Source organism: Corvus moneduloides, chromosome 2 (assembly GCF_009650955.1).
Source record: "Corvus moneduloides isolate bCorMon1 chromosome 2, bCorMon1.pri, whole genome shotgun sequence".
In the NCBI taxonomy this organism is placed as follows: Eukaryota; Metazoa; Chordata; class Aves; order Passeriformes; family Corvidae; genus Corvus; species Corvus moneduloides.
In genome coordinates, this window is record NC_045477.1 from 81,983,091 (window position 1) to 81,997,167 (window position 14,077).

Here is a 14,077-nt window from a genome sequence, read left to right on the forward strand (position 1 = left end):
CAAAGCTCATTGAAGCAGATGTGCGCATTTCAGGATTTTACATCTACCCTTTGACTGCAAGGTTACAGTGTTGACTCAACCTCCAGTTTACTTCCTCTCGGATTTCCCCATCTTCAGATTTTGTTTCCTCTGTCTATTGTAGGAGTGAAATGTTACAAAACAGGCAATTTTATAAACATTGCTTTTGAGTAAAATTCTGGATTAACATAGAGTTATAAATTTAGATTTATTGGTTATTAATTAGCAATAACTGAGACCTGGAATTTTTTTTTTTTTTTTGAGAATTGGCACAGATTTCTTGTTCATGGTTGAAAGAAACATAAAATCTTGATTCTGTGCTACTGACAGCTTTTTGGCAACACTCTCTTCAGGATCATGCACCTTACCATGAATATTCCTTTACTGCAATCTGCTTCACGATCCATTACTTTACAGTAACAAAAATCAGAATTGTTTAACTTTCAAGGAGTAACCACTGGAGAAGTTATGAGTTTCTATTTCCTCACTTCTGGATGAGATATGGAGAATAGTGCAAGAAAATTTGGAGCAGCTCCTTTAATATGGAGCAGCCTGGAGAAGAAGGACTTGCGGATGCTGATGGATGAGAATCTCAACACCGGGCAATGTGGGCTTGTAGCCCAGAAGGCCAACCATATCCTGGGCTGCATCAAAAGCAGCACGGACAGCAGGGTGAGGGAGGTGCTTCTGCCCCTCTACTCTGCTGTGGTGAAATCCCAGCTGGAATGCTGCATCCAGCTCTGGGTCCCTGTCTTGGGGTGATTTTATGATAATACTGTATTCCCCTATGCTTATTTCCCAGAAATGGGTCCCGCAGCTTTAAGCTGGGTCCGAGGGAAAGGGGAGGGAAGCCGAGAGAATTCTTAGCGCGGTTTGTGTTCAAGGGCTCATCCACACTCCCCCGCATTCTCACCGCTGCAGAGCCAAGGGAGCACCTGCCTGCTTTTAGCTAACCTGTTAGCTGAGGCAAGACATTTTCCCATACCGGCATACCGAAATCCTCTGGTAACTTCTTCTTCTTTTTCTGGAACTGTTGGGCCTAGCTGTGATCCGAGAACCAGATCATCAGACCCCGTGGACCGGCGGGGAGGCTGCGGGGACGCCGCATCCCGGTCCCTCGGGAGGGGCCGAGCCAGCTACAGAGGGAACTCTGAATCCACCAGCTTTCTCTGTATTGAGAAGGTTTATTATCTAACATTACTTATTTTTTTCTGTGTCTGCCGGCACTCTGCTTGTCAAAGAAATAGTTTTTTTCACTTTCATCCAAGGAAATTCCTTTCCTATCGGTGGGGGAGGGAGTGCTGAAACCTGTCTTCTGGGGAGGAGACGTTCCTGACAGAGCGTTTCCCCCTAAACTTGTCTCAAACCGAGACAGTCCCCAAGATAAGAAGGGTTGGAGCAAGTACAGAGGAGTACTACACAAGCAATCATATGGCTGGAACGCCTCTTCTATGAAGACAGGCTGAGAGAGTTGGGGCTGTTCAGCCTGGAGGACAAAAGGCTCTGGGGAGACCAGGTAGTGGCCTTCCAGTACCTACAAGGGGGTACAAGAGAGCCAGAGAGGGACTTTTTACAAGGGCCTGTAGTTATAGGACAAAGGTGAATGGCTTTAAACTGAAGGAGGGTCGATTTAGATTAGATTTGAGAATGAAATTCTTCTCTCTGAGGCTGGTGAGGCACTGGAACAGGTTGCCCAGAGAAGTTGTGGATGCCCCTGGGATACTTTCCCTGGGAGTATTCAAGGTCAGACTGGACAGGACTCTGAGCTACCTGGTCTAGCAAAAGGTGTCCCTGCTCTTGTCAGGAGGTTGGAACTTGATGATCTTTAAAGTTACTTCCAACCTGAACTATTCTATGATTCTAATATCCACAAGTACCAAAATCCTCCTTTGAGGGCTTCAGCTGCTTTGTCTATTCTATTAATAAATCCTTATGTGACTGTCAATGAGTGACAACCTTTTGGGGGAAGGAGAGGCAGGGCAACTTGCCTGTGGCAGCACAAGCCATGGGTGGAATGAGGATTGTGACACCGGATTTCCTGCCTCACAAATCTCTTCTGGTTCTTCCAGATCAGGCTGCCTCCCAAGCAGGTAATTACATGCATATCAGTCATACATCTTATAATTTTCTTATCTTTATTTACGAGCTGTGATTCTCCTACTTAACTCAGTTGTACTTCACTGCATTAATTAGCTGTGCTTAACAGAACAACTTAGAGAAGTATTTAGTTAGTGTGTTCATGAAGTCAGTTCCAAGAAAGGTAATTAAGCTTTTAACAAAGCTAGACAAAAAAAACCAAAAACAAACCCAAAGCCCAATTACAATATATTTAAAAGTGCTTACTTCTCTGCCAATCAAATGTGGCAAAGCCATTTAATCACCCACAACTATGAGGGTGAACTAGTTGCAAAGAAAATTATAGCTGCACATTTTATATGTGTTCAGGAAAGAGATCTGCATTCTTAAACAAAATTAACTTTAACACAGTTTTAAAAAACCTCATACATTTTTAAGTGAGATGTTCTTTGTATAAAGTGATAAGAGGAAGCTGTATCTTTTCTCAGTTTTGGAGGAGGAAGAGGGCAAATCCTCAACTGCAATAAAGTGGTTTTGGTTCAAGGTAATGAATGGATGGAGCTAGATGGTTTTAACCCATATAATGATCTACATCAAATATATGAGACTTTAAACTCTGAAATTCATTTTGACAGGTGACATTGTTTTGAAAGCAATCCTGCTTACACATTTAGGAAACTGTTGGCTAATTTCATTAGAATTGTTGTATTTTTTGTTTTCCACGTCATTGAACAATTCTGCTCTCTGTTCCAGTCATTTTATCCTGCGGGGCTGGTGGTTTTTTTTTTTAAAGTACCTCATCCTTTTGATATTTTATCCAAACTGAATTGCTTCACAGAATCACAGAAGGAATTATAGAATATTCTGAGTTGGAAAGGATCCAGAAGGATCCTTGAGTTCAACTCTTAAGTGAATGGCCCCTAAGGGGATCTTCATTGTTTCTGAAGAGTTCTTGCCTCTCTGTCTCCATTTAAGAAGGGGCATATAGCAAGCAGGATGTCAGCTGTGCACACCAAGATGATGGCTAGATGATATTGCCCAGAATACCTAGAGAAGTGAACCTGAAGTCTGAGCACAGAGTTTCTGCATACTTTAGGCTATTTTGAATGTACACAGCCACAATTCATTTCTTAAAATTATTCACTTTCTGATCTGCTGTTTCTGACTCCTTCTGATCTCCCCAAAGAAGAGCTGTGTCAGTTAGCTGTGTTTTAACATCACTATCAGTTTGCCAAAGATTTTAAAGAGAACAAAACAGGACCCTTGCTCTATTCTTTGCATAGCTGGTCTGAATGAGAAAGCATTGCTACTTTTACAAAATAAGAGTAATAATGCTTATAATTATTATTTTTGGTACGATTGTTTGCATAGGTGAAATAGGGCGGAGGTGGCCCTACAAAATACTGCTAATTGCATTTTCCAAAACACATGAATAAGCCTCCACAGATAATAAGGTGCCTTTTATTAATTTTGGTGTTTTCTAGCTGAATCTCTGGGGCAAACTTGCATCACATTTTTCAAACCTTTCTTTGCAATGTCATGGCCTCAAAGCTTTTACTTTGGAAAAATAAAAGCAGGGCTTCTCTGAAAATATCTGGATTTCAGATAAAAGAACACCACAAAAGGTACTAAATCTCATAATAAAATTACAGAATGCTGTAATACATCTGGGCTGCTTTTCTATTTTGCTGTGCCTGCAGTACTAAGGTAGAATGGCAACGGCAGGTCCTGAAACACACGCTGCTACCAGCTTGTTCATACATGTTCTCCAGACAAATATTTCTATGCTCCAGGGCTGTCAGTTGTGATGTGCAAAACATATACATGTGCGTATATGTATATATGTGTATATATACATATTTGCACACACATATAAAAACAAAATCTGAAATCCCATTAGCATGAGAGGAGAATCAAACCTTTACCTCTGCATAGTTTTTGAGTACTTGTCTACACAAAGGACAGCCAAAACTGAAAAGGAAATAAGTACAATCAGCACATAACCTAGCCATGGGATTTACAGACAGGGAGAAATTCTCATATAGCCATCCAAGCTGTTACTCAGGATGCAGAAATAACCCTGTCTGAGTGCTGTTTTCATGGGTCATGGTGTAAGACATGAAATAGCTGAGCAGGACAGCATCACAGTGTTTGACTCCTGTATAAGGTGACACTTCTCTTGGAGGCAGTATTGATGAAGGTCATGGTGGACTGGGTGAGTGAGCGCTTTAGCCCCACATTTGATTTCCACTTGTAAACTTGTGCTGGAGAGCAGCCTCTTTACCATCACAGCCTTATTCCCAGCATCTTCTTGGTTGGTCAGCACAAGTTATGAAAAATTCTGTCAAATGTGTTTATATGAAGGAAAAGCGTGAAACAACAAGTGCAAGAAAGATGCTGTGCACCAACTGATAATATTGAGTCTCTTGCTGGTGTTTTGTGTGCAAAAGCTATTCTGTGTTAGGTTATGCTAAACCTCAAGACAGCTTTTCTTGTAAAATAAGAAAGTCCATGCAGAGGGCAGATATTAAATAATTATTAAACTCTAATTATTTCCTCATAGCTCTTGCACAAGATTTTCCATACAGGAAGCCTTAAAAAAAAGTCACTTGACACAGGCAGAGAGTGGATGAGGCATTTGGCCCCTGGCACTTAAGTCATAGAGCATAGAATCATTGAATCATAGAATGGTTCAGGTTGAAGAAAAGCTCTAAGATCCTTGAGTCCAACCACTAACCCAGCACCGCCAAGTCCACCACTAAACCATGTCCCCAAGTGCCTTATCTACACATCTTTTAAATACCTCCAGGGGTGGTGACTCAACTATTTCCCTGGGCAGCATGTTCCAGTGCTTGACAACCCCTTCTGTGGAGAAATTTTTCCTCATAGCCAATCTACATGTTTCTTCTACCAGCTGTGCTGGGGTGCTGGCAGCCATCACCAGAGAGATTGTAACAACCTGCTATAGGGGAGCAAGGGAGTACAGTAATACTAATTACATAATGGCCCATGATGGCACTCAGGATGGCCAGCACCGAGGTCAGGCTAACAGGCCTGTAGTTCCCCAGATCCTCCTTCCAGCCCTTCTTGTAAATGGGTGTTACTTTTAGTAATTAGGGCATCCCATTTGCTGACTTCCAGTCAACCAGGACCTCTCCACAGAGCCAGGACTGCTGGTAAATTATGGAAAAAGGTTTGCTGACAAGTTCTGCCAAATCCCAGTGCCCGTGGGTGGATCCCATCCGGCCCCATAAACTTATGTGTGTCTAAGTGGTATAAGCATCTGAGGTCACACCTCCATTTTCATTCTTTTGAGCCCACACAATTTAGTTTGGGTTCCCTATTGCCATAAAGCAGCACAACTGATTGAAAGACCAGGTTATCTGTGCAAAGAAACTGTGACAGAGCCATATTAGCTGCCAGTTCCCTCATGCTTGGGCAATGGGAATATGCGGAACCAGTTAGTCAAATTATGAGTACTGTCACAGCAAGAAAGAGATTAAATACTCACTGTAGGGTCTGAAGACAGTTTGATTATGAAAGCAGTCGGCAAAGACTCTTAGGCCTAGAAGTGATTTATCAGTCAGGCTACCCCATTTTGTTATCATACTGTGAATAAAAACCAAGACACTCACTCGTACACTGTGATTTAAGGGGGCAGGGTTTTTGGTCAATAAAGCTTTGTAGGAGACAGGAACATCTGTTGTTTAATCATCTTCTCAAATAGGCCAAAATCTAGAGTGCCTTTTAAACGTATTTACTTTTTTTTTTTCTTGGCTAAATTATTGTTTGTAAATCTATTCAAATCTCCTTCATTCCTCAGATCTGTGGGAAAGCCAGCTGGGGTGCTGACAGAGGGACCATAATTGCTGCAGTCTAACCAAGATAGTATCAGCACCTGGATTTTGACAATGTTGTCTGGTTTTTTCTCATGAATTCAGCTTACCTCCTAGATGTGACAACCCAAGAAAGAGTAAATATGCTGCCTTCACCTCTATCCACTGTGAAAGTCTACATGATTTTTTTTCCACACTCTAATTAAATCCTTGAAGTTCTTAATTTAGCAATGACTAATCTACTACCCCTTTGGATCTCAGTTCTGTTCTCAAAGTCTAAAACATTCTTATCTTGAATCCAGGCCAATGTCTTGTTAATTATGGCTATGTCTGAGAAGATCATCTTTGTTGTTACTATATCAGCAAGACAGAATGAAGAAATTTAATACCTGATGAAAGACACACACCTTTTATAATTTTCCACGTCAACAGTGTTTCTCAGGCCCCACCCTACATTCTTAGCATAGCTGGTTGCACAATGTCACTTAAATTAAGCGATCCACTTACTGATTTTCTTCCTTGCGCTTCTTTCAGAGAAGGGAGAAGCCAAGTTTCATCCTCCCTGGATCTAGAAAGTATTAGCCTCTTATTTGCAAAGAACTTGGAAACTTCCTTAAGAGTGCTTGTAGTAATCACCCGAACACAAACACTGGTGAGTCATCAAATTTCAGTTCAAAGTCTATACAATCGAGTTTTAAATTATATTAGGATTTTTTTCTAACATAGCACAATTAGATCCCTTTCCATTTTCTGCTCGTATCAGGGAAGGGTTCATTCTCATAGGCTGAAGCTGCTGATAGGGCTTTTTAGCCATTACCATGAGATAGTCACTGATCAGCCCAGATTTTCATTAAGTGCTTTCTATGATAGAAGTACCAATAGTAGATAAAATTACTTTTTAAACTGTGGGGTTTTTTTCTGGAGTAGTAACCTGATCTCTTTAGCAGCCTCCCAGCATCTCTTTAGTTTGCCTCACAGATTATGGATTGTGTGTACTGTGGTTCTGTGTGTGCACGTACACGAAACATTTATTGTCAGGTACTCTCCAAGAAAGTTACCGACCTGCACATTATTTGGAGGATTTTGCTGTGTGTTGCCTACACCCACACTCAGAAGGTCCTATAACATTTGCATTTTCACAGGAAAGACACTTTTTGCGCTTCTTTTGTACCTCGTGTGGAACATGAAGTTACTCAGGATACGGAACACCCTAGTTAGACAGTGCAGCTCAGAAAACCTTTTTGTTGTGTGAACTCACAGAAAAAAAAGAGACTCAGTGGATACCACATACAAAGCAACCAGAATTCTTCAAGATAATTCAACAATGCTTCTTTTAGTATTTTCTTTCATCTCATTTTCTATTTCATCTTTTCTTTCTCTTTTTTAAAATCATCATGCCACCCTGCACAGACCACCTGGGCTCCATCCTATTGGTGTTACCTCTCCTGTCCATCCTCCTTACCGCTTCTCAGAGCTTTTAATGGATTCCTCCTCCGCCTGTGTCAGGGGTTAAGACCTGCCAAATTGCATAACCCCAAGTGTGTCTCTGTTTTTTTCTCCTGTCTCTTGCTCCACCCTGTGCTAATTCCGCACATTCCACCCAGCCTTCCCCTCAGACCACTCCCTTCCTCTCTCTTTTTGTTCTCGCCTTAGTATCTCCATTCATGCCATCGCCATCCATGTAGAGCAAAGGCGGCCTCCCACTCATGTCAGCTCTGCATCCTCCCTCTCCCCTCTCAAAACAAAGCCGGAGCGCGGCAGGGCCCATCTGCTCCCTGAATCATCCTGGCTGTGACAGCCACTTTCCATCTGCCCCAGCTTGCTGCTGCACTGTCTGCGGTTTGGAAGTTTAAAGTGCACCCATCTGAGCCAAAGTCTGCTGAAAACACGGCAGGCTTCTGGCTGATGAATTCAGGGCACTGTGAATCAGGCCATAAATCACCTGGGGCTGACATGCGCTTTTTTTGTTGCATTTTTTTTTCTTTCCTGTTTTATAGCATAATGTACTGACACATCTCAAGTGTTGCATCAAATGCGGATACTTAAGCCCCAAATCGGTGCTTTTCCTGGGCATGATGTCTATCTACACAACAACCTTCAGAAGAAAGCAGTTTACTTACAAGCAAGCAAAATTTCTGGGGTTTGTATGAGGCAGCCTAGGATACAAATGCTTAATTTTTGCCCCCAAGTGTACATGTCACCAGCAAAATCATTGATGCTGAATTCAGCTTATGAGCTGCTTTCCCTGTATACACAAACATATCAGTTCTTATTCATATTGACTGGACAATAAGTTCAAATAATTTTTTATTGAGACCTCAACCATGCTGTTGTGGAAGGACAAACTGCAGTGAAATCTGGAATCAAAACCATAGGAGAATGGCTGAGAAAACTTTCTTTACAATATACATTCACATGCAAAATTAATCAACTGCAGTGTTCTGTTGAGTACTAATGAATTATGTGTAGTAACCTTTTCTTGTCACCCATGTAACTTGACTTGTGTTGAAAATATATAGTTACTAGTATAAATACTCAGAGAACAAAAACATATTTAAGGAACAAATGCTGCAGTGAATGCATGTCTGATATATATAATGGAGTGTATTGACTTTGCTGGTTTATTTTTCTCCCACTTGAAAAGTTTGTTAACTTGGTTTACAGTAGGGACAAAGCAATACACTTGAGTTCTAGTATGAGCAGATAGTATTTCATAACTATTCCTTAAGGGCCAAAAATGGCCTTGACACAACCTTTAGCACAGCTGCCAGATCAATACATGAGCCAGTAGGACATTTCTGAGGTCCAGCTACCCAGCACTGCTGGTTGCCTGTGCTCCCAGAGAAGTCTGTGTGGCAAGAGCTCCAGCATGTTTAAAATAGAAAAGATTAATGGTGTGTTTTACACACATCTTCAAATAGGGCCTTTCAGTTCCTCGTCTTGCAGTGAATTCCCAATTGCTGTCTCATTTTTCCTCAGTGCAGATGCATTTGCTTCAGAGGAGCCACCAAGCCATCCAAGAACAGGGAGGCTTGCAGCCCAGGCTGGTCTGTCCAGGCTGAAGGCCATGTGGAAAGATCCCCTGGAAGCTTCATCATGCAGGCATTTTGGGGTTTACTTTGAAAATTGTGGTGACACAAAATGTTGGTGCTTGCTTCTCTGGTTTAACACTGCAGTCAAGTCTGTCGTGGGAGCTCAGTGGCAAACTGCTCTCACTGTCATGCCAGCTGACTGGAAAGTGACATTGTCCCACCTCCTGGGCAAGGTGAGGAAGAGCCCAAAATGTCAGCTGAGTGAGTCATCCTGCCAGGAAAGATTTATTTGCCAATGTTGGTGATTTCTACTACAACTAGCCCCACAAACACAGATTTTCGTAGTACCCTAATTTATAAAGTGCTCTAGGTATTTTAAAAGTATATTAAGTATATTAAGTTGTGTTCAGCAAGTTAAACAAGACATACTTCCTATGTGCAGAGAAGGCAGCTAAAGGAAGAGTAAGAATGCAAACTTTTGCATTTAATTAGTTTTTTATTTCAGTCTCTGACTAGATCCAGTCTTCAGTTTTAGAAATCCACCTAGCATTACAATGCCTGTAGCAGCAAACAATGCTAGAAAAATAATGGCCCATGCTGGAAAGAGTACGGCATAGAATCAAGAATAATTGTAATAAACCATATTTTTTGTGGTTTTAATAGCCTCACTGTACTTAAATATTATTTATCAATATACTGATTGTTTTTACAGTAGTTCCTCTTTCTGATAATGAAAAGCAATTTGGTTTTCTGATGGCAGTTTAAAGGACACAGCTGGGCAAAATTTCACATTTCTGTATGCTAAAGCTTTTTGACACCTGACTTCGCCATTACTAGCATTTATGGAGGAGAAAGGAAAACCTGGGAATGCTTATTCCTGTAGGTGTATATATTTCTATTGCAAATATCGTGCAAGTATATTTCTGGTGTGAACATCCTTTAATTTTTTGCAAGTTCTTCTGAAAGATCATTGTATTTCAATAAAATTATATGAACACAAACTTCTTCTGATTTGGGTAATTAGGTGAAAAAAAGACAAGACTATTCCTTCGTGTTCAAATTTAACTCAAATACAAATGAGATAATGAGAACAGCTTAAAGCTTTATTGGTTTTTTTTTAATCTCTTAGCAGTGTTATGCTACAGGCCTGATAACATCATGATGTGGCTCATCAGGTATTCCCTTAAACACAGATTTGCCTCCAAGTGTAAACACAGGTGATTAATAATCTTTGCATTGTGTGGAGATAGACAGATAGCATTACAATACGGATGTGAAGCAAGAGAATGAGGATATCTGAGAAATATGGGTAGGTATCAGGGAGAAGGAAGGCCTTTAAATACCCCTATAAATATCTTCTAATATCTAATTTTCAGAATAGGCAATTTCAGCAAGATTGTACCTGTGTGGAACAATGCAAATAATTTTCTGCATCTTAAAGGCTCAAGTGTTTTTGCTATCACTGATAGTTATCTTGGGTAATTTAGCATATGCTCCAGATCTCAAAGGTACTCTTTGACATAAATTCAGTCTGAAATAGATGAGTAGTGCTTGATCTCTTGCATGCATTAGAGAACGCAGATATGCAAAGTACATTGTGTTATGCAATGCTACACATAAATTATTTGCCCTCCTAATGGATTCATTAATTGGGTCTTCTGAGTACAATGCTTAAACTTTATCATTTTGTTAATGCTTACTATGTTTTGCAATTTACCTTGCAGTAAATTAATGCCCTTCAAATGAATGATCTAAAATGCAGCGACAGCTGCTCAACCAAGGGCAGCTGGACCAGTGTATTTTTAATTCTCACAAGAAGTCTCAGCTAAGTGAAATAAAACATGAACATGGGCAGATTGATTCTTATGCTTCTTAATTGCTGATTTTAATCTGAGTTTTCAATATTCTATCTTAACCTTGCTTTCCCAATATGTTTGTATTAGGATCCGGTTCCTGGTTATGCCTACCATATGTTCTTGTTTTTCACAGGATCTCAACCGTCATTGAAATAAATTTATTGAAAATAAATGTGACAGGGAAATAAATTTATTGAAAATAAATGTGACACTACCTTTAAGGCAGTGTTTCACAAGTACTTAGAGACCAAGCTGCTGATCAAGTGCTTGGTGCTGCACCTTGAACACAGAGATGCCAACATCTGCGTGCACGTGGCGCCAGTGCTTAGGATCATGTGGTCGATGGTTAAAACGGAAGTTATGGCTAAGACTTGCAGTGTAAAAGTGTATGTGGCTCAGCTCCAGATAAGCCAGTACCTTAAACTGGTACTGCACTGTCGTTGCAGGCCACTGAGGGGGTCCAGCTGAAACACAAGTCAGTGGTATGTTTTTTGAAGCAATAGCTGCCCGCATTCATGTTACCAGACATTGGCATGCGGTTCAGGTTTAACACGGCATTTTAAAGTTTGCAAAAAATCTCATGGCTAGAACGATAACTAATGGAATATATTTGAGCATTCTAAATTTTTTATAATAGTGTGATGCAAAATCAATTGCAAAAATAACTGACAAAGCCCAATACTCCTTCAGCCACTCCATTGCTCCTTATTAACTGTAAGCTTACCAACTCTATATGGGAAGAACTAAGCTAGAAAATGATGCGTATCTTCTAGATACAGTAAAAAACCCCAAACCTATGCAATAAAATGATCACACTACAGTTTAAGAGGACAGCAGGTCTGCTGCAGTATAAAGTTTTGTTCACTTCTGAAGGAGTGAGAGTAATTCTCTAATTTTGGAAAGGTACAGGTCAAATCCATCTTATTTCAGCCCAGCGAGTCTCTGTCTTCTGTCCTTCCTCCTGTTCCCATGCAAGCTACTACCAGCAAGCTGCACTACTGCTGAACTCTCCTCTGCAGGGTATATGTGTTGCACAGCTGTTTTCCTTAACATCTTCTGTAACTGAACACAAGGGTTAGAAACTCTAGGGAGGAGTTACTGAAAACATTAAGTTTAGCATTAACCTCTCTTTAGGTATCTGTTAATATTTCAGGTAATTGTAATAACTGCAGGTGCTACTATGAATGCCATGGAAACCCTAGACGTCAAAGAGACATAGACCACTTACAATTAACCTGCAGAATCATTAACTTGCACTGAGTTTAGTCAGAAAACTCCTGAGCGAGGTGTTACATTTCCATCCTGTTTTACTCTGCTGCTATCCCTCATTCTATATGCCAGGGGAGCATCTGACTGTTGGAGATTAATTAGTAATTAAGAGTTGCTTCAGAAACATCACAAGTTCAGAGAAGAAAAGAACCTAATCATGTTGGGAAATCGTTAGAAATCTAAATTCCAGTCTCCTGGGATTTTCTTTTGAGCAGAAAATTTAAATAACTTTATTTTGACCATACCAAACCGACCCCACCAAATAGATGTAATAATCAAGTGGGAGATATTCAAGCTGACATTTGTACAGTGTCAAAGCCTTCTAAGCTTGTTCTGAGTAGATTAGTAGATAAGTGCTAGCCTTCCTATTCTGGGATATGTTCCAAGGCAAGCATGAGGACTGATGATTTCATTTAACTCCAAAGTAGTCAACACTGTATACTTAAACAATGCAAATAATTTGCTTAATTCTTATGACACACTACCAGTTGAAAGCAATGGTGTTGTGATAAAAATACCTCTCTGCTTGGCACTGTATCTGAGGGCAAAAACTACATTTCCTCTACTATTCAATCAATATGTGAAACTATAACTATTTACAAGGGGTGTGCAGTTTTCTCAAAAATACATAGTGGATCAAATATGATCTAATCCCAGAAATACTGACTTAATAATTTTTTTAAAACAATGTGTTTATCATCAGGTGTTTCATAGACTCTGTAATATATTTGTAGACATTAATAAGATAGTGGCAGATAGATTGAGAGCCACGTCCCTGTATTCCAGCAGTATTGACATATCTGCAGGTGTTTTGGTTTGCTATAGGGAGAAGCTTGCCAGCTATTGCTACTCATTTGTCTTTGCTCATCTGTCAATGACAACAAGTCCACAGAGCTGCTTTCAAAATGGCCCTTAAATATTTGCCCAAATGCATCCTCACTCAGTGGAATACAGGCCTAAGTCTCTAGTATGTTCAGTGATTCTGACTTGAATCCAATTCCAGCGCCTGACGTTGCAGAGGAGAATCCCTCTAATATGATTACCTTATAGGACATCAATCTAGGGAAATCTTCAAAACAGAGACTAGAAAAAACACTAGGTCTTGGCTCTTAGGACTGTAAATTTCTAAATTAATGATTCTTCTGTCACTCAATTCTGTGAGACTGTGAAAAGAAATAAAAGCAATCTTCAGCACTGAAACAACATTCCTAAGCCTATTACACAGGCAATACTGGAAAAGTTTTCAGGTTTTATCCTCACCTATAGTAAAGCCAGATCCACACAAAGGCTTAATTACTTTAAGTGGAGGTTAGTCAGAAAAGTTCAAAAAGGTAATTAATTAAACCATGAGTACCTCATTATATCCCTAAAGCTTCGTGAGGCACCCAAGCTTTTCCCAAAAATGTTTCACGCTGGAACTACTGCAAGACTTGCAGGCTTTGCACCTCCTTATTTACCTTCGCTTTCCTTAGAAATGAGGGTTGCCTGTCACTTCTGCGGTTACAGGCATTCAGCAGCGCACTGGCAAGACAGAGTTTGCATATGTAACATACAGCAGCCAGAGCCATTTGCATTTGAAAGAAAGAAGGAAAATTTCTGTAGCAAATCATTTCTTCCAGCTGTGCTTTAACAGCAGAGAGTAAGCTGGTTGTCTATAGCCAAAGACACAAAGTACATGAAGGGTTTCATGCTGTGAATCCAATTTAGATTCTTTTCAGAGAAAAGAACCTCATCTTGGGATAAGCCAGGATTTCCAATGTGCTATCCCTTTGTCTCTCCCTCCTGGCTGGTTTAGACATACCTCCTGCTCTGTGAGCAGATTGTGAATCCCAATCCTACCTGCCTGATGCAGGCCTTGTACGGAGAGAACAAGTGAGCAACAGAATTCTGAAGTTAGTTCTTGGAAATTGGCCATTTAAAAAATACATGCTGATATGCTGAACTTAGCTGAAGACTTTGTGGACCAAAGCATAAGGTCTTTTTATGTCGC